Source organism: Mobula birostris, chromosome 17 (assembly GCF_030028105.1).
Source record: "Mobula birostris isolate sMobBir1 chromosome 17, sMobBir1.hap1, whole genome shotgun sequence".
Taxonomy (NCBI): domain Eukaryota; kingdom Metazoa; phylum Chordata; class Chondrichthyes; order Myliobatiformes; family Myliobatidae; genus Mobula; species Mobula birostris.
Window position 1 is genome coordinate 51,489,792 of NC_092386.1, and position 26,448 is coordinate 51,516,239.

The 26,448-nt window shown below is 39.6% G+C and overlaps 1 protein-coding gene and 1 long non-coding RNA gene across 2 annotated transcripts in view; one reads left to right on the plus strand and one right to left on the minus strand.

Annotated features, from left to right (window-relative positions):
• LOC140211677 (uncharacterized) overlaps positions 1–19,523 on the plus strand; it is a 29,738-nt gene extending 10,215 nt beyond the window's left edge. Inside the window, exon 3 of the long non-coding RNA XR_011889545.1 lies at positions 19,380–19,523. This is a non-coding gene — a long non-coding RNA (uncharacterized lncRNA). The remainder of the gene's footprint in view (positions 1–19,379) is intronic.
• Positions 1–26,448, minus strand: part of LOC140211676 (chondroitin sulfate synthase 3-like) — a 243,901-nt gene that overhangs the window by 205,144 nt on the left and 12,309 nt on the right. The gene's annotated exons all lie outside the window — the stretch shown is intronic.

Below are 26,448 nucleotides of genomic sequence, written 5' to 3' on the forward strand. Positions count from 1 at the left end.
TTGAGTTTAAGCCTCATTTTTTTCTTCATTTCTGATGATAGGTCAACCTTAAACATCAACTTTGTTTTGTCATTTAATACTTCCAACATGCAGTATATTTTGCTCTTCCAAAAGTCATTGATCCTTTCATCCACAAATACTTTTACCTCACACAATGAACTACATAACCAATTAGGACAACGTATTTTTTTAGGCAAAGATTACTTTGAAGATATTACTGGAGGAAATCCAGACAAACAAAAATTAGAGTTCATTTAGATTTACAGATGTGGTCTTTTGCCAACATTTTGAAAATACAGATCCATTTGCTGAAATGTGATTAGGCAAGTCTTTATATACAGTCTGTGGTTTTACTGCACACTGTAAAAGCATACAGCTGGAATGTGATTATGGAAAATAAATTCATGATTACACGCAATTCTACAATGGAAACTGCTCATAAAGGAAATCAGGTTTAAAGTTTTAATGGTAGCTGATTACATGATAACGTTGTAAACACATACCTATCACTCAATTACAAGATTAACTGTTACCTTTCCTTCCCCCACATATTTGCTGGTAAGGGTTGATGATGTAATTTTTAATTTCTGAGTTGAAACACTACACCTTCAATTTGGCTGTAGTGGTGCACCGAGCAATTCTGAAATACATTCATGACGACTGTTAGCCTGACAGAAGTTCTACACTGAGTAGAGGAAAGAACCATACTGATCAGTAGAAGGCCTTTCAGCCTTAACTTACTCATTGTAGCTTCCTCTCCCATCAATATAAATGGCAATGTAACACACACAAAGTGCTGGAGGAACTCAGCAGGCCAGGCAGCATCTATGGAAAAGAGTATAATCAACGTTTCAGGGCAAGACCATTCATCAGGTGTTAGCCCAAAATGTTGACTGTTTATTCTTTGCCGTAGATGCTGCCTGGCCTGTGGAGTTCCTCCAGCATTTTGTGTATGTTGCTTGGATTTCCAGCATCTGCAGATTTTCTAATGTACAAGTGGCGACTGGGCACCCTATAAATGCCACCTTCAAATGTTACCAGTGGGAATATTGAATAACGCCCTGGTATCATTTGACAGATTTTTCTGTCAGTAGAAGAAACCACTTTGTAATCTGATAGATGTCTAAAGTGCTGGAGCAACACACAGAAACATCTATCTGGAATTGATGGATCACTTTATGTAGCCTCAGAACATACAAATTTAGAAGGCCCAGAAGCTACCAAGACATTGTACAGAATAATTAAAAGTATGCACAACAACAATGGAACAGAAGGGTCCCGGCCCGAAACGTCGACTGTACCTCTTCCTATAGATGCTGCCTGGCCTGCTGCTTCACCAGCACTTTTTATGAGTGTTGAGGGAAAAATGCGTTGGGCAATGTTGCTGAATTTTTCAATTCAGAGAATATAGCTTTATAGATTTCCATTTTGATGCAGTTATTGGTAAGTGATCTGCTCTCAAAACTTTGATCTTGTTTGTACATTTGCTTGCTAATGAATCACCAATATACATACAAGTTCATATAAAGCTGGCAAAACAAAAAATGCTCAAAATCTTCCAATAAATCTTCCTATATTCTTTAAGAAATAAACAAGAATATTGAGTCCTGATGAAGAGTCTGGGCCAGAAACATCGATTGTTTACTCTTTTCCATTGATGTTGCCTGGCCTGCTGAGTTTCTCTGGCACTTTGTGTGCGTTGCTTGCAATCATGCAGCTTTCTGTACTTGGTAGCTGACGGCCAACTTAATTTGGGAAGGATCCCTATGGCATTTTCAGATGTTATCATACAAATTTATCTCTATCCAGCATCCAGATGTGCATAAAGTTTTCCATGAGAAAACGACACATTAATGCTTAAAGATTAAGTGGAAATTGGGTGAAATCCAGCCCTATGACTAATATACACATCATGAGTAGAAAGCCACTTGCCTGTGCTCTCCGCATTTTTAATGTCACATTTGCTTTGAGAATTAGAAATCTGACACTAATACTTACTTGCAGAAGTCTGAAAACAAAAAAAATATATAAATAATAACATGAAAAAATGTTGCCTTTAAAACTATTTTTTTTGGAAACTATACAAAGGCCAAGTGCACTTGATGTACATCCTAATAACTTCTTCTTTTGCTTTTGGAGAGTGATCAACCACATCTTCTTGAGTCAGTAGCCAATGGGCCAATTAAAAACCTGCCCAAGATTTTATAAGCATTACTGAACTCAGAAAAAAATAAGAATATTGTAACTTCAATTTGAAAATCATATCAATTCTGGTATTCAGGCCTGTACCTATCATATATTCAAATCTCCAATGCACTGCAAGGGATTCAATGTCTATATTGACCCATCAACTAATTTGTCTAACTTGACAACAAACAGGAAACACGAACAGGGAAATCTCATCCACAGTCTGACGGAATAAAGCATCATGATGGACAGTGCAGTGGGTAAGGGCCTGGTTTCGCCATCCACAATTGCATCTGGCTGCATGCCTTCTAGTAGGAAGCTCAGGCTTCAATGCCACGATGAACAGCTTCTCTTCTTAACAAACCTTCGCCTTCAATCCCTTACTCCAGACTGCTCCATCCTCAAGTCAATTGAGTGTAGATGTGCGTCATTAAAACCCAGGTCATACTGCTCCTTCCTCCCTCATTCATCAAGTCAAACCACGCACTCCCCAAGCTCTTAATGCATTCCTCTTATTTTCCTTCCACCTGTGTTTATGCTCCCACAATGTTTACCTATCTCTTCAGACTTCAATCCCAATGCGTTGTTGATTACCTAGCTATCTGTACTGATCCCTAATGTTTGCTGACATAAATGGGCACTTCTGCCCAGAAAGTCATCTTTTTTTCAAAGCAGTCTTCAGTTTTACCCTTCCAGCTTTCAAATGACCAAGCAGCTGTCCAATCATCGGCCAACGGTAAGACATTGGCATACCCACCCAAGTAGTAGATTTAGGGCCTGGAGTCATTAATGGTGTTCAATAAGAAAATGATCATGCTCTCAAGTTTAAAGTTGCTGGTGAACGCAGCAGGCCAGGCAGCATCTCTAGGAAGAGGTACAGTCGACGTTTCAGGTCGAGACCCTTAACGTTGACTGTACCTCTTCCTAGAGATGCTGCCTGGCCTGCTGCATTCACCAGCAACTTTTATGTGTATTGCTTGAAATTCTAGCATCTGCAGATTTCCTCGTGCTCTCAACTTTGTTGCCTTTATTGAATGCTGCTTGAGCCATTTAATAAGGGAATCCAAATTCAATACTGCACAGATAGAGTGTGGCAGATTAAGTGATATTTAAAGCTATGGAGCAATTACATGACAAGAGAATTGCGTGAATCATACAAAGGCAGTCTGTGGGGATAACACATTTCAGACTGGTATACTGCATACATACTTTGACAATAAACGTACTTTGAACTTTGAAGACAAGCTTTGGATCTAGTCATGCCTAATCTTCCAGAATTCATCACAGACAATAGTAAAGACAAATACTGTATTCTTTTCTTGCACAGTCAACAACCACATTCTTTGGGGTCAGTTTACCTTTGAACACTCAAGTGACAACCCTGGTAAGAACGGGTTGGGGTTGAGCCTTAGGGGTTACCCCGCAAATAAAATCCTTCATTATGAAGCTGCTTACCGCAGCATCTTGTTACAGAAACCATAAAAACAATCAATATGACAATCTCTACCTATCCTGAATATAATAAATTAATATCTATACTCAAGATATTCAACATTGATCTCCTCCCAATCCAGAATGTTATTGAAAGTCTAGTTTCTACGATCAAGGTCCAGCTTGTTGTCCTAGACACATTGTTCTTAACAGAACATTCAGGGCAAGCTGCTGGCTCGATATCAAAATATCAGTGTGCAGACAAAATGCTTTAAATACCTAACAATGACACTTTAAAACCTCACATTTCTATTTCATTTTAACCAACATCTTCTCTCAGTTATCCCTTTTCAATACCTCATTATTTAATCTATTTCACAATTTTATCCAGAACTAACTTCTGCCTCAGCACTATTAACCTCCCCTTGTTTATTGTTCCCCTTAAATTCCATCAAAAATAAATCAAAGCCAAATATAATGGCTATGTTTTGCCCTAGAGCAGGGGTTCCCAATCTTTTTTATGCCATGGACCAATACCATTAAGCAAGGGGTCCCTGGACCCCAGGATGGGAAGCCTTGCCCTAGAGGCTCAGGTTGAGATCATAGAACAATGAACTAAAGTCTTCAGCTGCAGAAGTCCTGCGCAATGGCATTCTAATGGCAAGATTGGGAATATATTGCGTCGTGGAGTTACACAACATGGACAAGGTGCCATGCTAAACAAATTGCCTTCCAGCGCCACTCCCAATTTGCCTGTGTTTGGCCAATTAATGTGCCTGGATATTTTCATCAGTACACTTCAGCCAATGGAGCTGAGGTGCTGGAATTTGCCAGGAGTGTGTAAGCTGATGAAGGATGACTTATATTCTACATTACAAGAGTCTGGTCTTGTCTTGCTTACCTTCCTTCATGGTTATTTTCCCACTTATTCTGAACCGGAGGCAAAATACTAAACTCACAGAAGATTTTAACCCTGTTGATGAGCTCCAAATCCACATGTCAAATATACATCCAGCTACTTTTGAAAGGCGTAACTAGAAGAGTTAAAAGCACAAGCATAACAAGTCTAGTTCTACAGCATGGTTATGATAAGGAAGTAAAATTTATCCTCATCAATCCTCTCAATCAGGTTCATTTTGTATTATCTAATCACAAACAAGAGAAAATCTGCAAATGCTGGAAATACAAGCAATTCACACAAAATGCTGGAGGAACTCAGCATCGAAGGAAACAAGTACAGTTGACGTTCTGGGCCGAGACCCTTCAGCAGGACTGTACTCTTTTCCATAAATGCTGCGGGCCTGCTGTGTTCTTCCGGCATTGTGTGTGTGTCATTTTGTATTATACAGGTGTCCACAGCTTTCCGAACATTCTCCTTAAGACATTTCGCTTTTATGAAAGACCTACATTAGTACCTGTTTTCGTTAACCGAAAGAGGATTTTCACTTTTATGAAACAAGACACTTGCTTTAAACTTGTATTTACCCCGAGAAAGACCACCATGACCATGAAGCCTTGTGCGGGCAGGTGCGTGCGAATGCGTGTATGTATGCATGCGTGATATGCACTTGCGTGTACGTGTGGATGCGTGATGTGCACATGCGGATGCGTGATGTGCACATGTGTACATGCGGATTTTTTTTGACAAATCGATTTTGGCTCAAACTTCCCGATTCTGTTAAGTGAAACTACACTGTACATACATTATTTCTACTTTATATAGGCTGTGTATTTATCATATCGTTCCTGCTTTTACTATATGTTGGTGTTATTTTAGAATTTATGTGCTATTTGGTAGGTTATTTTTTGGGTCTGGGAACGCTCAAAAAATTTTCCCATATAAATTAATGGTAATTGCTTCTTCGCCTTACGCCATTTCAGCTTACGAACGGTTTTGTAGGAATGCTCTACATTCAGATGGCGGGGGAAACCTGCATTAGCTTCCTAGCTCTGAACTTTAAAAAAAATATGCCTCTGAAATGTGGGCACTATTTGACTTGGATTACCTTGGAAGGCTTTGTGTTAATTGTGCCTTAGCAAGACTAGAGTTGAACGTGGATCCGCCTAAGAAGTGGAGGAAGATTGTGTTGAAAACTAAATCATACATCAGTGAAGCGAATGACAATAAGCCATTGTTTTTAGTCGTAACTAAATTTAATTCAATTACCGTGGCATTTCATTTCTCAGCTTGCCAGTGCCATTTGAACACATGATCTCAAATTTGTTAGTTTAGTATCATAACCCTGAGTTGTTTCTGACTATTTGTTCTAAAATTGAAAATAACCAGTTGGTTATTAGGCAACAGGGTTCATTCATTTCTTCCTAATGCCAAATCATCAGCAATATCCAGTAGTTATATATAAAACTAATAAATACACTTATTCTGGTCACATGGAAAGCAAACCATGAAATCAGATACATTAAAGCCTGCTTTTTTTAAAAAAAATGCACAAATTACAATGTTACCCTTCATTCAACTGCATTACCAATCTCTTCCAAGTGAAATTGCATACCATCAGAAAATGCCCCAGGCACTTTCGTATACAATTCAGTTGCTAGCTTGCAGCAATTTCTGTTTTTATTACTTCTATGTATAATTCAGTTTAATGCAGCAGGTAATTTTCTAGCATCACTTGAATGTCTAACAATGTCACACTTTGCAGCCTAGCATGACCTCTGTTACAGTTGTAAATGAAGCTTCCAGCTGCAACAAATGACCTTCACTGAACACTCAAGTAAAATCCTGCAGAACAGTGTGCAATATCCCACAAGTGAAGAGTCCATACTGTGATACCAATGGTTTGCCCATAATCCAACCTCACTTTTCACTGCTCAAGGTAAAGAAAACATCACAGTACGCTTTAGTAAGTGCCATCGCTGTAATCTTCAAACCCGAGCCACATCATAGCCGCCAACACCTCTCCCCCCAAAAATTCCTTGATCAGTCCATGCTTCACGTTAGCATGAGGACTCTGGCAGAAAAGGGCTCAATTAGGGTAGGTCACAGGATATCGCAATGTATAATTCTTTTTGTAGAATATTCCTAGAAGTTAACATTCAAAGATTCAAAGTATATTATCAAAGCATGTGTGCAGAGTACAACTCAGATTTGTCCTCCCACAAGCAGCCACAATACAAAGAAATGCCATGGAATCCATTCAAAGAAAACATCACATACCCAATATGCGAAAAAAAGAACAAATTGTACAAACTGCAAAAAGAAAGCGAACACCACAAAGAATATCAACATTAAATCAGGAGCCTAGGAGTATTCAGTTGTGTTCAGTTTAGCACTAGTACCAGCAGGCTGCAGAGCCAGTCTTCTTCGAAGCCTACCAGTCCGAATCGATCACCCAGATCAAATCTCTCAAAAAACAGCAAGTAAAGAGCAACCAGAATCCAGAAACACATGAAACTTGAATAGGGTTGCCAACTGTCCCGTATTAGCCGGGACATCCCATACATTGGGCTAAATTGGTTTCTCCCATACAAGGCTGCCCTTGTCCCGTATTTTCCCCGCCAAGGTAGAGCGTTCCTATGAAACCCTTCATGCCGAAATGGCGTAAAGCGAAGAAGCAATTACCATTAATTTATATGGGAAAAACTTTTGAGCGTTCCCAGACCCAAAAAATAACCTACCAAATCATACCAAATAACACACAAAACCTAAAAATACTAACATATAGTAAAAGCAAGAATGATATGATAAATACACAGCCTATATAAAGTAGAAATAACGAATGTACAGTGTAGTTTCACATAACAGAATCGGGAAGATTAAGCCAAATCTGATTTATAGGGAAAAAAAAAATCGGCACGTACACGCATGCGCACGTCATGTATGTGCACATCATGCATGCGCACAAGGCTTCATGGTCATGGTAGTCTTACTCAGGGTAAACACAAGTGTCCCGTATTTGACTGCTACTTTTGTCCCTTATTTGGGAGTGAGAAAATTGGTAACCTCAAACATGAACCTCCAAGTCCCTCAAAAATTAGACCACAGCCATAAGCCTCACCAGTCAATCCCTATAATGTGCATCTCAAGATTTCTGCACTTTCCTCTCACAGCAGCCAATGAGAGAGGAAGGAACAAACACAGGCAGTCAGTGCCGAACATCCGCCCGTCCTCTGCTCTCATCTTCGCTGACTTCAACGTTGCTCAACGCCTCAACTGGAAAAGCAATGGAGCCAATCATGGGCTTGAGAATCGCCTCCAGGCTTCCAGGCCACACAATCCGCTCCCAACCTCACCAAACTCTCTCGGAGATAGCAAAATGCTTGATCACTCAATTGGCCCAAAACCACCCCATCAAAATGTAAACCCAGGTTCCAATTACACACAGGTTAGTGGTAGAATCATATCTGAAAGAAGAAGTAAAAGAAGTAAAATCACCAATAGTCTTTCCTAATCCAATCACGTAGACACCACAGCCAAGAAAGCACACTAATGGCTTTTCTTCCTCAGGAGGCTAAACAAAGTTAGCATATCCCTGTTGGCCCTTAACAATCTTTATTGACGGACCATCAAAAGTACCCTTTCCACATGCATCACAGCTTGGTATGGCAACTGCTCTGCCCGCGTCCGCAAGAAACTGCGGAGAGTTGCGGACACAACTAGGCACATCACGAAAAACCAGCCTCACCTCCATTGCCTCAGTAAAGCAGCCAGCTTAATAAAAATGCCCACCAATGGCAGACATTCTCTTCATTCCCTTCTCCCATTGGACAGAAGATACAAAAGCCTGACACCACATAACACCAACCTTAAGGACAGCTTCTAACCCCGGTAATAAGACTTTTGAAAGTTCCTTAATATGGTAAGTTGGACTGTTGCCCTCAGTCTACCTGGTTATGACCTTGCACTTTATTACCTATGCACTGCATTTTCTCTGTAGCTGTTACACTTTATTCTGCAGTCTTTTATTGTTTCACCCTGTACTACTTCAATGCACGGTGTAATGAATTGACCTGTATGAATAGTATGCAAGACATGTTTTTCACTATACCTCAGCACGTGACAATATTAAACCAGTTCCAATCCCACTTTTTCACATCCACGACAGCCTTCACGCAGCTGACCCATGACATCAATGTCTGATACAATTCAAAGCTCAAAGTAAATCTATTATCAAAGTACAAACATACATATTAAGTCACCATATACAACACTGAGATTTGGGTTCTTGCGGGCATACACTTCCACACGTTCATATAACAATGACATGGCAGCAAGAAGCTCGTCAATTAGTTCTGATAAGCACCACTGAGATACCATGATTCGGTGATCTCCACTACATTGTTTTACTGGTGGCTTGTTTCATGACAGCTTATAGGCAATCTAACTGAGTGATAACACTACATTCAAAGTATCAAAATACATGCCACCATACACAACCCTGAGATACATTTTCTTAAGGGCATACTCAATAAATCCAATAATCATATTAGAAACCATGAAAGACTGAACCCAACAGACTGACAACCAACGTGCAAAAGACAGCAAATTGCACAAATACACAATGAAAGAAAATAAAAAATAAATAGAGAACATGAGGTGAAGAAAGAGAATCCACAGCTTATGGGGCAAGCCAGATTATCCCCTCTGATTCAAAAGACCGATGGTTGAGGAGTAATAACTGTTCCTGAAGCTGGAGGTGTGAGTCCTGAGGCTCCTGTATCTTCTTCCTGATGGCAGCAGCCAGAAGAGGACATGACAAGCGGTGAGGGTCACTGATGATGGATGCTGCTTTCCTGGAACAATGCTCCATGTAGATGTGCTCAGTGGTGGAGAGGGCTGTACCTGTGATAGACTTGGCCATATCCACTATTTTTGTAGGATTTTCTGTTCAAGGGTTTTGGTGTTTCCATACTAGGCTGTGATGCAGCCAGTCAATATACTCTCCACCACACATCTGTAGAAGTTCGTCAAAGTTTGAGATGTCATGCTGAATCTTCGCAAACTCTTGAGGAAGCCGTGGCACCTCCTTGCTTTCTTCATAATTGCGCTTATGTGCTGGGCCAGGACAGGTCCTCCAAAATGATATTAAGGAATTTAAAGCTGCTGACCATCTCCACCTCTGATTCCCAGATGAGGACTGGCTAATGGACCTCTGGTTTCCTCTTGTTGGAGTCAATAATCAGTCTTGCTGACATTGAGTGAGAGGTTGTTGCTGTGGCACCGCTCACCCAGATTTTCAGTATCCCCCCTACGTGCTGATTCTTCTCCACCTTTGATTAAGCCAACAACAGTGGTGTCGCTAGCAAATTTTAAAATAGCATTGGAGCTGTGCTTAGCCACACAGCCAGAAATGTAAACTGAGTAGAGTTGGGGGCTAAGCACAGAGCCTTGCGGTGCATCTTTGCTGATGGAGATTGCGGAGGAATTCTTGCACGGCATGTTCCATGTGCCACGAAGAGATCAACTCCAACTTCCATGGAACATTCCCTAAATATTAGTGCAACTAACATTAGCGTAGGAGTGAAAGACAATTCTCAAATACAGATGGTTTCCCTAAAATTTCAGAGGAAATTATTCTCACAAAAACAGCTGCAAACCATGCTGATAGGAGATACCAAAACACTACTACAGTATCTCATAGCAATAAGTCATTATTATCTACCAGTACAAATAATTAATGCTGCCTGAAGACCCAAGGGACTGCAAAGCTACACTGAATTTCTAATTTGAAGAAAATAAAGGAAATGGTTAAATTTACTACTTTTGTTTTTAGAAGTCAAGAAAGCACATACTACTTAGTTAAATCATCTGCTCAGCTTGGCCTTCAACTGGGAGTTGCAACTAGTAGCAACTTGGAACAAAGGCAAGAGGGAAGAGAATATTATTTCTGAGTAAAACGTGATCTGTTGCCTTTTGGTAGTGAAGAATCCTGTCAGGTTTGCTACAAAGCTTGTCAATGTGACTACTGAATGTCAGTTGTATAACATTTGTAATTACACAAACACACAAATAAATAACAATGCAAGGCAGTTTTGGAACCCTAAACATGCAAAGTACTTATTTACCAGGAGATATCATGTTCCAGTGACTTAATAAACATAAAGTGGCAGAATTTTATGGAAATGTGATGACCAATTAACAAAAAGCATCTTTTTGCATGATTTGCCAGAAGCACTATTTGTATTTCCATAGCAGTGAGGGTATCGGAATAGCAACAGCAGGCCTAGCTATTCAGAACTAAAAGTTTTTAAAGTAACAGAGAAAGAGGTTGGATTGGGAAGGCCAGTGAATTCAATGTCAAATTAGGTGTAGTAACAAGAAAAAGAGGGCAAGAATAACTCAAATTCTAAAATAAAGGGAAAAAAACTCTTGACATTTAAAAGTTCAATGGCTACTTACAATCCAAAAAGATTGAAGCTCCAGTTTAAAATGATTAATTTGCAAATACAAAGATTCGATTAGCATTGCATTGACAATCATCATTAAAAAGGACTATGCCATTAATCATCTGCCTTCACAAGTCTAACATACAATTAAAATGCAAATTCAGCAAGTTCTTAAAAATAAGGTGCCTTTTGATTGATGAAAATCAACCCAGGGATTTGCAGCTCAAACTAGTTCCTGAATTTGCTGTAGAATTTCCATATTATTAACACTGTGCATCCTTAGCGATGGCATTACTACGCTTCAGAAAACATTGTTAAAAATGGCTCTTTTCAAATGAATGAACACACAGGGCCAGAACTTGCCGATGAAATAACAATATTAACAGTGCTCACCGTTATATATCACTTATTATAGGATGACAATTCCATTTGAAAATGATATGCACATTGGATATAAATAATAACAAAAGTACTGTCAGAATTCTGTCGTTCAGCTTCTTAAAAGCAGCAGCTCACCTGAAGGAATATGATGTTTCTACAGCAATTTTAATCAATAACTCTTGCTATAAAGGTGGCGAGTAGCAGAGCAGTTAGTGCAGTGCTTTACAGCACCAGCATTTGGGGTTCAATTCCAACCTACAGCATGGGTTACAGAAATGTTGATTAATTTTGAATGAACAGTAGACTTCTAGTATTTCTATCGCCATCTACATATAAAAGAAAAATTGGGAATAATAGATGATTCATTGCAAAAGTTACGCTTTGCGAAATCTGAAACAATTGACAGATAAGATTATAGTAGAAATATATGGAACACACACAAAATGCTGGTGAAACGCAGCAGGCCAGGGAGCATCTATAGGAAGAAGTACAGTCGATGTTTCAGGTCGAAACTCTTCGTCAGGACTAATGGAAAAAAAAGAGATAGTAAGAGATTTGAGAGTGGGAGGGGGAGAAGGAGACCCAAAATGATAGGAGAAGACCTATCACTGAACACCTACGCTCTGTTCGCCAGAGGAAGCAGGATCTCCCAGTGGCCACACATTTTAATTCCACGTCCCATTCCCATTCTGATATGTCTATCCACGGCCTCCTATACTGTCCAGATGAAGCCATACTCAGGTTGGAGGAACAACATCTTATATTCCGTCTGGGTAGCCTCCAACATGATGGCATGAACACTGACTTCTCTAACTTCCATTCATGCCCCTCCTCCACTTCTTACCCCATCCCTAATTTTTTTTCTTCTTTCTTCTCTCTTTCCCTCTCCCAATAACTCCTTGCCTGTTCTCCATCTTCGTCTGGTGCTCCCCTCCCCCTTTCTTTCTTCCAAGGCCTTCTGTCCTATGATACTCCCCCTTCTCCAGCCTTGTATCCCTTTTGCCAAACAACTTCCCAGCTCTTAGCTTCATCCCTTCCCCTCCTGTCTTCTCCTATCATTTCAGGTCTTCCCTCCCCCTCCCACTTTCAAATCTCTTACTATCTCTTCTTTCAGTTAGTCCTGACGAAGGGTCTCAGCCTGAAACGTCGACTGTACTTCTTCCTATAGATGCCGCCTGGCCTGCTGCGTTCACCAGTATTTTGTGTGTGTTGCTCGAATTTCTAGCATCTGCAAATTTTCTCATGTTTGCTATAGAAATATAAGGTATCAGTTCATCACTGCAAATTTAAAACGCTGTGTATTTATCTGATCTGAAATCATAAAAGTCTTATGCTGAAAGAAGTACATTGAAACTGATTCATATAAACTACACACTTTAAGAAAAATACACAAACTAAATCAACAGTGACAGGAAAATCCAAACAGAAATGGCAGGTTTTCAGTAACCAAATCCATGCACAAATTAAAGCAAGCAGTTACAACATCTGTACTGAGATGCTAACATAATTAAACTAAACAACAAAGACGACCTGTTCTTTAAAGGAAATGCAGGATGAACACAATTAGAAACAGAAGGTAAAAGAATAGCCATAAGGCATCCTCATATTGCATGCTGAACTCAATCACTCCAGTCAAAATTAAAAACAAGAAAATAAAGCATTATAAAGCATTTAATTCAAGCCAGAGAACATTCTTTCTATAGCTCCTCAAGAACTAGTATGATTCCAACAAAGAACCTTGAAGGATCACCATAAAACTCTGTAGGGAAACATCACACTGAAGGATTGGCTTTCAATAATTTGCAGAGTTTAACTGCTATACCTAAAACACTTAACAGAGTTATTAATTACATATTCACACATAATTCATTCATTCTTAAAGACCCTTTTAATTTCACAGAAAGCTATTTCAACTTAGTGAAGGTTTAATATTTTGGTCTTCATTCAGCTTCATTTCTTCCTGTTTCGACGTCTTCTGGCTAAAACATCTGGGCTATGACAATAAAAGAAAAGCTCTTCTGCTGTTTTACAAGTTCATACTTTATACTGAAAATCTTGCAATTTGAAGTTATTAAGTTGCACTTCTGCAGAGTTAAAATTTTTGGTAACATTATGTTAGTTCTACAAAAGAACTTGAGAAATAAAAGGAGTAAATTGGATGCTTGTCCCTGCTCCATTCATTTCCTGCACTTTTCTCATATCTTTCAATTCCTTTATCATCCAAAAGACCCCATAAATACTTTGTATACAATGTGATCACCTCTCATTCTTTTGAGTGTACAATTTCAGTCAGCTAACTTTTTCCCTTGTAAAACAAACCAATCAACCCAATATTTCAGATGTAGAGTAATTTCATAAGAACTCCATGTTATTGGTGGAAGAGGACCAAATCTTATAATGAGGACAACAATTGCCTGATGAACCTCCATGTTAATTTTCTCTAGCACGAGGACTTCAAGTCCCTTTGAAAATCAACTTCTTTCAATCTCACACCATTTTAAAAAATACTCCATCTTTCCATTTCTTCTACCAAAGTGGAGGACATCACATTTTCCACATATTCTATTTGTCCTATTCCTGGCCATTCATTTGTTCTATCTATATACTCTATGAAGTCTCTTTGCATCCTCAATTTCAGCTACAGTAAAACTCTAGTAGTCTGCCATGCTACAGACTTCAATGTGCTAGCCTTGCAGATTTTCTGGACTATTGGATGTTATCTAATCAATACACCAACATACTTTTAACTCATTTTTATAAGATGTTACATGGTACCATTTTAGTGAACTAGATAAGTTCCAGGAAAGCATAAACAAGAAAGTATATCGCAAAGGAGCACATACACAGATTTGCAAATAATCAGGGAGTGGATTATTGGAGTTCTACTGTACTTTTTTTTAGTTCTATACATTTAAAATAGACATTTTCAATAAGTTAAATATTAAAGTTTACAGGTTAATACCAAGTATTTTATTATCTTGTTACTATATAAAGCCATGGGATTGATCCAATTTGTAACAGAATATTATAAACTACATTAAAGGTGTTGTGTAAAAAAATTCCAGTCAGTTGGCTGATTCAGATCAATCAGAACAACACGAGGCATTTGACATTTTGTATCTAAAAGCTATGCATCTATAAATTCTAGGATCATTTCCTCTCCCCTGCTAATTTTTCTTGCTGCTACATTCAAGTTGCATACATATTTTAATAAAACTCTCATTTTCACCAAAAACACTAAAATTATGTCCAATCCATTTCTTCAAATGCTTTCAGAAGCTTTAGCCATCGAATACAGTGGTCTGCAAGAAGAAGAAGAAGAAGAAGAATAGCCCTTAACTCAGCAGTGGAGTTAATCATCTCGGCAGTGGGGCACCATCTTTTGATGGTGTTTCCGTAGCAAGCTATTCTTGTTTTTACGAGGCCAAGTAAAAACTCAACGCTCAACCTAACTTGGATTCAAACTCGGGAACCCTTGCTCTGGAGTCCGGCGCTGATATTATTGTGCCACCAAGCGGGACAGGTATCTGCAAGTCATACAACAATTGGGCCTCCTTCACTTTCTAAAAACTTAGGTTGTTGAAGCGCAACCAAGATCATCAAGTTGAGCATTTCTATCCTGGTTCTAAAATATCATCTTTAGATAAGAATATACTGAGTTTGTTAGGACTAGGATTGGATAAAATTGTCTACTGATGCTCCATCTTATAGGGAGGAAAAGAGAGCATTTTTTTCTTATTACCTTTATGGGAGACCTTGTAAGCTGGTAAAGAAACTAGAGGTGAGCAAAGATATTCAGAGGCACCAGTGCCAAGTCTGCAAACCTCCGTGCTCCCTCCCCTTGGCCCGGCAGTGGTCTTCAAATGTGGATCTAAAATATATCGGGAGTTTGCATCATTTGGAGGAAGAAACTGCAAGGAGGCTGCTTATACCAGTTCAAAAAAATGTTTCTAATCATCACTTATGTGATAAACCTGTAGGGGTCTATTTGAGTGCCTCTAGACATGTTCAACTCATGGTAATCATCACAATTAGCCCCAAAAGTGTGGGCCAAAACTAGACTTTCAAACAGATCTGTTTTATCAGCATAGCACCCACTTAGCACCTGCATTTACCCATTTGCCAAAATAATTGACATTTCAAGTGAATTCTGATAGAGCAAATCTGACTGCAAATGCATGCAATACAAATTATAGTGAACTACCTGTCACTCCAAAAAAAAAGCAAAATAAAAATTACAATGACACTAAATCATTTAGACTTTTTGTTTCTTATTCTGCTCTTGGCCCATGTTCTCCTCCAACTCGCTTTCTTCCCCGCGCCCCCCCCACCCCCCCACCATTTCCACCTCCATTTATTAACAGTGGCAAAGAATTGCCTGATGTCCCAGACTCTCAAGTTATTCTCTGGACAAATTTGCGAAGCTATTGATGAAACCAGATTCATAATTTCCCTCAATCCCTTGAAGATTGTCTCGAGTCATTTCTGTAGTTGACCAACAAAATAGGTGTTATTGTAATGAATAGAGTGGGGACATTGCTGAAATCATTGTACAAAAATTTAGATGGAAAAAAAGATGGTTTACACTGTAAACTCCACTTCTCACAAAGAATCTCACAAAACAAAATTTCAGGAGACTGGTACTGTACTGAGAAAGTATACTGGGGAAAATTCTGAAATTCCCAACAGAGTTGGGAAAAAAAATTACAATTCTGTTGAATCTTTTCCAGAACATAGAATACTGCAAGCAGAAATAGAAATTTTCAAGTTGGTCATTCAGTTGAGACTTTGGTGCACATATCTTTAATGAAATCCAAGATGAGAACCAAATAATTTTTAGATTCCCAATTCACAGATTTTAAAATACCAACCAGGGCTATATTTTGTCTATTTTTTAATTTTAAGTATTAAGTACATCTGTAGTATGTGCTGAGGAATATCAAGAGTGAAGCAACAAAGCATTTTACAGCTCGATGGCTGCAATAACAAGGGCATGTATTAAATAGCAGATTATATTTAAAAGGAATAAGTTACCCCTCTTGAAAAATTGGAAGTTGCTAGCACTTTAAATAGGAAAAGCTGAATAAACTAAGTCTTGGTTTAGCTTGAATATAGCACTGCTGTCTCTGAGAAAGAAGGCAGTGTTCAAGCTCTAATCAGCAGCTTGAGTAGTCTAACACAAAGGGGCTTTAATATCAGACATCCCACCTCTCCTGGAAGTCCCGGGAGTCTCCGGCATATTGATAGCAACTCCCTGATGCCCACAAATTATATACAATATACCAGAAATTGATTTTTTGAGAGCGAGCAAGCACAAGAGAGAGCACATGCCATGGCAGTGTTCCAAAAAAATAAAATATAAAACATACTTCACCCCAGACTACACTAAAGTGTACCCCTGCCTAATTGGGGTAAAAAATAATGACAGTGTTGGTCGCTACACTGTTTGCAACAGCAACTTTTCTATTGCCCATGGTGGGTTAAGACTGTAAAAGACATATTGAGGTGAGTTTAACAGGTGTCATTCGTTTATTAGCATAGCTAACATTATTTAAACTAGCTGGCTAGCTGCTAAGGAGCTACTCTATTGCAGACATCCCACCTCTCCCGGAAGTTCCAAGAATCTCCCGCAAATTGATGGTGCTACCTCCCTGAAATGAGTTTTTGCAGGGTGGGATGTCTGTAATATGATCATAAAAATCATCTTTCTGTTAAAATGTTAAATCAAGGTCCCATTTTTGAGGTGGTTTTTATAAAGCCTGATGGCAACATCTAAGCCATAGTCTAGGAACTTCCTGAATGTCATCAATATTTTCCTCCATCCCTGTTCATCCAATCAGAATAAATCCTGCCCTCCTAATGAAGATTCAGCCCCATACCACCCCCAGGATGTTTGCTTACCTGATTAACACCTTTGTCCTTGTTCTCAGACTCCAATTATGACTGAATACCACCATCAATCCCCCTTTCCTTCCAGCCTATTAACCTCCGGTAACACCACAAATCCTAATACTTGGCCCCTAATGGGCCTGACCTCTGTTTCACACAGCACCTTCTCTATGACAGAAAAATCACAATTTCCTTTTAATGGTTTAACAGGACCAGGGTTTGCAATTGTGAGCCCATGATCAAACTGCTTACATGTGGGTACCCTGGAAGTTCTACCTTAAAAGTCCAATTTTGAATAAGCTTGCCTCTATCACCACTCTTAGGAGAATCAGAGAAAATACTAAAGAAGAGTACCAAAAATAGGTTCTGCATCACAGCACTTATTTTGCTCAGTCCTCCTCAATTAACCCCAAGACTTTTCATGTGGTTCCTCACCACCAACTGCTACAGTTCAGTGGTTTGTCGTGAGGTCTCTAACGCAGCTTTGTACGAATGCAGTGGGGAAAACAAAAGAAAGAACAAAACTAGAGTACACGGACAAATTAGAATAAAATTCCACAGCCTGTATACACAAGTTTATTAAAAAAAAGACATCAATTTACGTTTTTAACTTGAAAACCACACAAAGACCAAAAAGAATTCACACTCACAAAGACCATGGTGTTTCTATATGTAGGCCCATTAGAGAGCAAATATCTTTCATCTCTGCTCTCCATTTTTTGCTGTATATTAATGAGATTATTCCTAATCTCAGGACAATTTGCTACATTTGTCACTTCCTGCTGGCATGCTGTGGTGAAGCTAATGCTTTATTTCTAATTAAACATTTTACTGTTAAAGAACTTTCCATAATTACAATTAGTTGCTCTACTATTATGGCATCTGGGTTCACTGCATTTGCAAGAACACTGTGCAATCTCACAGGCAGTTTATCCAAAATTCTGTTAAGAATAATAGGTATCACTAACATTAAACTTGCAATAAAACTCCATTACACAACAGGAATTGAAGAAACCAGAATATATAGATCTTTTCTTAAGTTCTGTCTTTGTTTTTAAAAAATGCTAAACTTCTCAATGTTTCTAAGTTTTTCTTACAGGTTAAACTCCATTGGGTCCACAGTTATACAGTAACAGATAAAGTACGATAAATTACATGCAATGCATTCAGAGGAGATGCACACAAAACTCCGCACATTCTCAACAGGATCAAAGAATGGCTGTCTTCTATGCTGTAACCAGCCTTTCTAGTTCATACAGCTTAATGTTAGAGGAATCTGCTTTACTGCACTCCAGCACCCTGCAAATTCCGTACTTTCTGTACTAATCCAGGTCTTTTTTGAGTGTGCCATTGAATCTGCTTCTAGTAATTCCCACAGTAAATTCTAAACACTGATAAATTACTCCATAAAGAACTTTAATTTAAGTCTCTGCCCATAAAGCCCATCTTTTTTCTGAAACTACTTTTTCCAATCTCAGTGAACTGGGCACATACAGCTCCAGACCTCTGTTTTGTATCATTTTTTAAAAAATGCGTCCTGACCTATATAACTTCTAAATTTTTTTAAAATACCAAAATGTGTTACTTCTTCTTTCTCAATATTAAATCTCATCTGCCACCTAACCACACATTCCTCCAACTGGTATAGTTTCTTTAAGTCTTCTCCTGCCCTTGTCACAGTTTGGAGCCAGGTCATGTATACATACTTAAGTGCAAGTCATTAACATTAAACTCAATCATAGTAGGCCTCTATGGAACTCTACTGTGCAATTCATACCAACCACCCCCCAATAAAAAAAACAACCTTTAACTCTCATTTCCTGTATCAGCCAATTTTCTATTCAAGTTGCTATAGCCCCTTTTATTTGTGTGAGCATCCATCTTAATGATAAATTTACTAAGTGGCATTTTAATAATCAACTTTAGAGAGTCCACAAATAGCTCATTAATTACATTTCTTTCATTGACCATCTCTGTTACATGGTCAAAAATCTATGAAGTTAGTCAATTTCCAAAATAGTTCAAGTCCGAGATAGATCTCAAATGAATCTACCTTTGTTCTGATGACAACTGTCTGAATTTTACTGTTGCTGCTAAGACTTTTCCTTGCATCCAGATAACTGGTCTATAATTCAATCCAACAGATTTTTAAAACAGAAAATGCAGCACTAGCCCACTTCCAGCCCTAAAGCACCACCCCTGAAGGTGAAGATATTTGGAGGATTAAAGCCGGATTCTGGGCAATTTTCTATGTTACTTCACTTAGCTGTCAAGAACAAACCCCAGCTGAAAAGGTAGCCTTAACCTTTCTAGTACCTCCACTTTATCATGTTTATCATCCAGAATCTAGACTACATCTTCTCATGCAGCAACTTCAATCCAAATATAGAGGTGGAATAAAATTTCTGTATTGAATCAGGAAATTATTAACAGATTATAAAGCATAGAACAGCACAATACAGAAACAGTCCCTTCAGCTATCCGCCACCACAGCCCCCTCCCCAGTCTGTGCCGAACATGAAGAGAAACTAGCTCATTTCATTTAATTTTTGATCGACACACACAGGGAATGCCTCTATTCCCTGTATGTGTCGATTTGTCTAAATAGTGCTTCTGCATTTACTTCTACTACCTTGCCCAACAGTGAAATCCAGACACCTATGAACACTGTGTATATAAAAAAAAACGTGCCTTCAAACTTTCCCCATCTTACCTCAAACCTATGCTCTCTAGTATTTGACACTTCCATCCTGAGAAAAAGACTGATTATCTAGCCTAGGCCTCTCATAAGTTTATATACTTCAGTCAGATACAGAAACACAAGAGAAAGATTGGTCGAGAACCTCTTCTTGTAATCAAATGCTCCAATTCAAACAACATCCTGGTGAATCTCTTCTCCACCCTCTCCAAAGATCATTACAGCGTGGCAACCAGAACTTGATACAACATGCCAAATGTGGCCTAACAAGAAAATTATGCAGATGCAATACAACTTGTCAACTTTAATACTTAATGCCTCGAGCAATGTAGACAAGCATGTCATCGGCCTTCTTTACCTCTCTGTCACTTTCAGGGAGCTGCAACTTGAACGACAGGATGCCCCCCCCCAGAACACCAAGGCTCCTAAGGAGCCTGTATACTATGACACTTTACCTCCAAAAAAGGTAGCATCCAAAGGCAAGCACTTCTGTAATATTAATTCCTGTGGGCCACTTATCTCGATGGAGAATGTCACAATAACTGAGAGCATATTTTTAATTTAATAAAAACAATCTAATTTAAGGGCACCATGTTAGCAGAGCTGTTAAGATCAACTCCATTACAGCTCGAAGCATTGGAGTTTGGAGTTCAATTCCAATGCCACTGTGATTTTTCGCTCCATGAACATAAGAGTTTCCTCCAGGTGCTCCAGTTTCCTTTCATATTCAAAGATATCCCAGTTAGTAGGTTAATTGGAGAATGTGAATCATCCTGTGCTTTGATTAGGCTAGGATTAAATAGGTGAGTGGCTACACAGTGTGGCTAGCTGTCAAAAGGCCCTGCTCCTGTGCTATACCCTTAAAGAAAATTACAATGAAAAAAGGCAGGTAGCCCAGAGTCAAGTATTCGTAAACTGACTCAGGTAGGTCCAGTATAAGCAAGATACTTATCCGACAGTCTTTGGGCCCCACTATGCACCAGAAGTTCACACCGCTAACCCCTGCCTAACAACTGCAACTGCGCCCCACCACCACCAAAAAAAAGATCTGCTTACACAACCTGAGAACACTGACCCAAAATCCACAATCACTGATCACTGCCCAACCAAGTCACCAAACAAAGTAAAACCACAAGTCACAGGACCAGAATTAGGCCATTCGGCCCATCTAATCAGTGTTAACATGCCATCATGATTAATTTATTATCCCTCTCAATCCCATTCTCCTCCCATCTCCCCTTAACCTTTGGCGCCCTTACTAATCAAGAATATATCAACCTCTTCTTTCAATATACACCCAAGAACTCCATAGCCATCTGTGGCAATAAATACCAGATTCACCACTCCCTGGCTAAAGTAGTTCTTCTTCATCTCCATTCTAAAGGCTGTCCTTCTATTCCAAAATTGTGCCCTCTGGTCCTCGACTCTCACATTATAGGAAACATCCTCTCTATATGCACTCTTTTCAATATTGGATACGTTTCAATGAGATACCCCTTATTCTTCTGAACTCTAGCGAGTACAGGCCTAGAGCCATAAAATGTTCCTCATATGTTAACCCGTTCAGTCCCGAGATCATTCTCGTAACTCCATTCGTCAACCAATCACTAAATGCCAAAAGTCACTCTGCTCTTCCACCCAACAACTGCCTCTGACCCATTTCTTAAAATTCTCCACCGTCCTCCATCCTGAACTTCTCTCTATAACAGCAGCGCTAGTGGAGGAAGGATCTTTGTATACAGAGCCTGTTCAGTACAAATATTGGGCCACCTGTGCTGAGTTTGCTAATCTTGAACACATGAACAAGACCTTTTGTGGGCCAGCCGTGCACTGACTGTAACACCAATCGATTTCTTAATTAGGTTGTTTTTCTATAAAAGAGAGGGAAAAATAAAGTGTTGGAAGCACATAATGCCATGTGAAAGCATAGTAATAGGACTCATTTCGATGTGCTCTTGTAAAGGGTAGACATAGGCCTTTGGCAGAATGGCTTCCTTTGATGCAATGAAATTGGTGGTCTCAGAGAAGCCACACCATGTTCCACTGGTGTAGCAAGGATGCTGAGGGTGGGCTGGACTGAGCTTTACTTTATCCCTAGTTGCAGGCATGCTTGCTTAAGGCAACAAACTTGAGTACCCAAACCAAACGCATGTCCTTTCCCTAATGATATTATTTAACAAAAACAAAGCGAAGGAGAATGACATCACACTGCAGTTAATGAAGTGACTAAGTGCACCAGAGGGAGGCAGACAGAAGATGCCATCAGAAGCAGGAAGTTAATTTTTCTTTCATACTTCTGCGAATATTGTAAAAATTTATTATATCCATTGCAAGAGCATTTCTTGAAAAAAATCTCCCCTGACCTTTCCACTTATTTTCATATATGGAGATAGCTAAATGATACACGTCCATCTAAGTCATCACACTGGAGATAAATGAAAACAAAATTCAGAGATGATAGAAAACCACACATTTCGTTTGAGGTTTGAAATGCATTGCAATTGTCCACTAATTTTGTTAATCTGCACTCGGAAAAGATGTCCACCAGACATCAACTGATGGTGGAACTTATGACTCAGAAGCATTATCTAGCAGTCTGATTCAGAAGTTAACAACATTTAAAAGACCTTTAGAGAGGCCCATAAATAGGCAGGGAATGGTAGGATATAGACTATGTGCAGGCACGTGGGATTAGTTTAAATTGGAATAATGGTGGGTACTGGCATTGTGAACTGAAGGGCCTGTTCTGCTGTCTTCCATATTCTAAATTTTAGACTGATAACCTTAGTGTTGCACTGAGGAAATGCAGCACCATCAGATCTTAAACCATGGTCTTATCCACTCCCTAAAGTGGATCCAAAAGATTCACATAGGATTATTTCAAAGATGCTGAACAACCATAGATGTTTTAATTGACAAAGACAGTGTGTCTCTAGATTTGTCTCTCTGCTTTGCTTCTATTTTTTTTAATGTTTGTTCAATACATCACTGCTAGTACACTCATAATGCAGGCAAAAATTGTCAGAAGGCAAATTAAATAAATCAACATATACTGTACTTGCAGTAAAGAATGTGCCCGCAGGGATCAAATAACAATGCCAATAAAAGGAGGAAAAACAGATCAACAACACTGAAACAGATAACCTGATCAATACAATTTATTTTTGTGTAATCTTCCATATGCAGATTGACCGTCACGTTTCTGATATCACACCAGTGACTGCACTTTCAAAGTACTCCAGTGGCAGTGAGATACTCTGCAGCAACTTGTTCCACAGAGCCAGTTTCACGCTGTGCATTTGTAGTGACAAATGCTGGGATATTAAAGATAATTACACTTATAAAATACTTTGTTTTTAAAAAGCTTTACAGGGAAGGGAGGAAGCAGAAGCCAAAAAATAAGTAAAGTGTTTTAGGCTTTTACAACCAAAAAAAAACACCAAGGCCAATTAGGTCCACTGAGCATAATCCACCATTCAAGATGGCTTATTTTCACTTTCTTGACTATCCCCATATCTCTTGATTCCCTTAATATCTGGCAATTTATCAACCTCGGTTCTAAATGCAATCGACTACGGAGACTCCACAGTCCTCCAAGACATACAATTTCAAACATTCACATTCTGGAGAATGGAGGAACTTCACCTTACTTCAGTCCTAAATAACCCACTTATTTTGAGATGGCAAATCCTGTGCTGGAGTCCGTAGCCAGGAAGAGCATCCTTTTCTGTCTTCTCATGTTTCAACACCAATAAACATTAGTTCTATTTGCCACCTTCTCTTAAGTGATTTTATGATCTGAACGTCCTTAAGGCATCAGGTACAACACCTTCCTCAACTATCCCATTTCAAGTAGCCCATTCCTTTTTAACTTTTTTTTTAAAAATCGGAGTAAAACAATTATCTTAACTAGATAATGGTTGTATGCTTTGGAAATAAAAGAAATAGCTTTCGAAACAGCAACCAGTAAATGGAAAAGGAAAATAGAGAAAACTTCAAACAAGGCACAAGTCAGAGTTTTACTTAGAAAGCATTAAACGTTTGTAGTGATCTATTAGCAAATACTAAATCAATAATGGTTTCCAAATATAGATGGATGACTGCAATTAGTAACAGCTGGATCAATATTACTAAGTTGAAAATCTTTCTTTCAGCCTTGATATGTGTTGTATTCTTTTGCTAATACAATAATAGGAACATTAAGCAAAAGGCAAATCCATTGCAACACACACACACACACAAAACACTGGAGGAACTCAGCAGGTTAGGCGGCTTCCATGAAATGAATAAACAGTCAACGTTTCATGCCGAGAACATTCATCAGGACTGGCAAGGAAGGGGGAAGATGCCAGAATAAAAAGGTGGGAGGGGGAGAAGCAGGACAAGATAAAAGATGATTGGTGTTGCCAGTTGGGTGGGAAAGGTAAAGGGCTAGAAAAGAAGGAATCTGCTAAGAGAGGTTGTTGGTAAAAAGGAAGGAGGGGCACTGGGGGGAGGTGACAGGCAGATGAGGAGAAGAGTAAGAGGTCAGAATGGGGAATAGAAGAGGAGGGAAGGGGGAGGGGAAAATACCAGACAGAGAACTTAATGTTCTTGCCATCAGGTTGGAGACCACCTAGATGAAATATAAGGTGTTGCTCCTCCACCCTAAGAGTGACCTTATCATAGCAGAAGAGGAGGCTATGGACTGGCATGTCAGAACAAGAATGGGGATAGGAATTAAAATGGTTGGCCACCAGGATATTCTGCTTTTTGTAAATGGAGCGGAGGTGCTCAACAAAGCGGTGCACTTTCAATTCTCTTACTAGCTCTTCTTTCAGTTAGTCCTGACGAAGGGTCTCGGCCCGAAACGTCAGCTGTACCTCTTCCTAGAGATGCTGCCTGGCCTGCTGCATTCACCAGCAACTTTTATGTGTGTTGCCCCAATTTATGTCAGGTATCACCAATGTCAGCCGGCTGGTGGCGTAGTGGCATCAACACCGGACTTCGGAGCGAAGGCTCCCAAGTTCGAACCCAGCCGGCTCCCCAGGTATGCTTTCCATCCATGCTGGGTGGAGCATCAAACTAGCAACTCGACCTCGTAAAAAAGAAACTGCCTGCTACAGAAACATCAACAGCGAAAAGTTGATGGCCTATGCTCTCTCGTGAGTTTAAAGGCAATTTCTTTTTTTTTATATAATCACCGATGTAGATGATGCCACACTGGGAGAACAGAATACAATAAGCGACCCCAACAGATTTCCAGCTGAAAAGTTGCCTTACCTGGAAGTCTGGTTGGGGCCCTGAGAGGAGGTGAATGGGCAGGTTTAGCATTTCTGTCATCTGGAGGAATACATGCCAAAAGGAAGATGAGTGGGAAGGGATGAATGGACAAGGGAATTATAGAGGGAGCAATCCCTGCAGAGAGCGCGAGAGTGCGTGTGTGTAACAGTATGTTGAAGGTAAGATCCCATTGCAGATAGCGCAAGTAGTGGACAATGATGTGTTGGATGCGGAGGCTCAAGGGGTGGTAGGACAAGAGGAATTCTATCTCTGGTTAAGGCTGCAGGAAGATGGGGTGACTGCAGATGTCTGGGAAATGGAGGAGATGCGGGTGAGAGCAGCATCAGTGATGGAGGAAAGGAAACCCCACTCTTCGAAGGAGGAGGACATCTCTGACGAACTGGAAAGGAAAGCCTCATCATGGGAACAGATGCAGTGGAGAGGAAAGAAATGGGGAAAAGGGAATACAGTCGGCCCTCATCCGCGAGGGATTGGTTCCAGGACCCCTTGCAGATACCAAAAAACGCGGATACTCAAGTCTGTCCTGTCTCAGTGCGGTGGACCTTAGGACCCAGCGGAACCCTAGACCTTATTTAACCTGTCTCAGTGCAGTGGGCATTAGGACCCGGCGGCGGAGCTCTGAATCCGCAGTGTTTCTGTTCACGAAAATAACCATGATCACAACTTAAAATAAAGTGGAAATAATAAAGTGATCAGAAAGAGGTGAAATGCCATCGGTCATTAGAAAAGCGTTAGGCTACAGTCGGTCAACGATCGGAACAATTTTAAAGGATAAAATGAGAAAGGCCCTGCCTGACTAAAGCTACAATTATTACTAAGCAACGCAGTGGTTTAATTATTGGGTTTTGGGATTTTGGGTTTTTGATCCTCCACATCAACCCGGCACAGATGGAGAGCGTGGTCGGAAGCAGTCTGTCACTGGATCGAACTCAGAAATTTCCGTTTCCGAGCCCAGCGGTGAAACATACTTTTCTCAAGTATTTTATAGGCATAGCAAGGTAAAATATATACTATATACTAAGACAAATGTTTGACTAAGTGACGCTAAAAAATACCGGATGTACCTGTTCCTCCTTACTCAGTAGGAGAACTTCCATTTTTTTCGATCCCGATCCACGATAACCTACGCACATCCTCCCGTATACTTTAAATCATCTCTAGGTTACTTATAATACCTAATACAATGTAAATGCTATGTAAGATAGTTGTTATACTGCATTGTCTAGGGAATA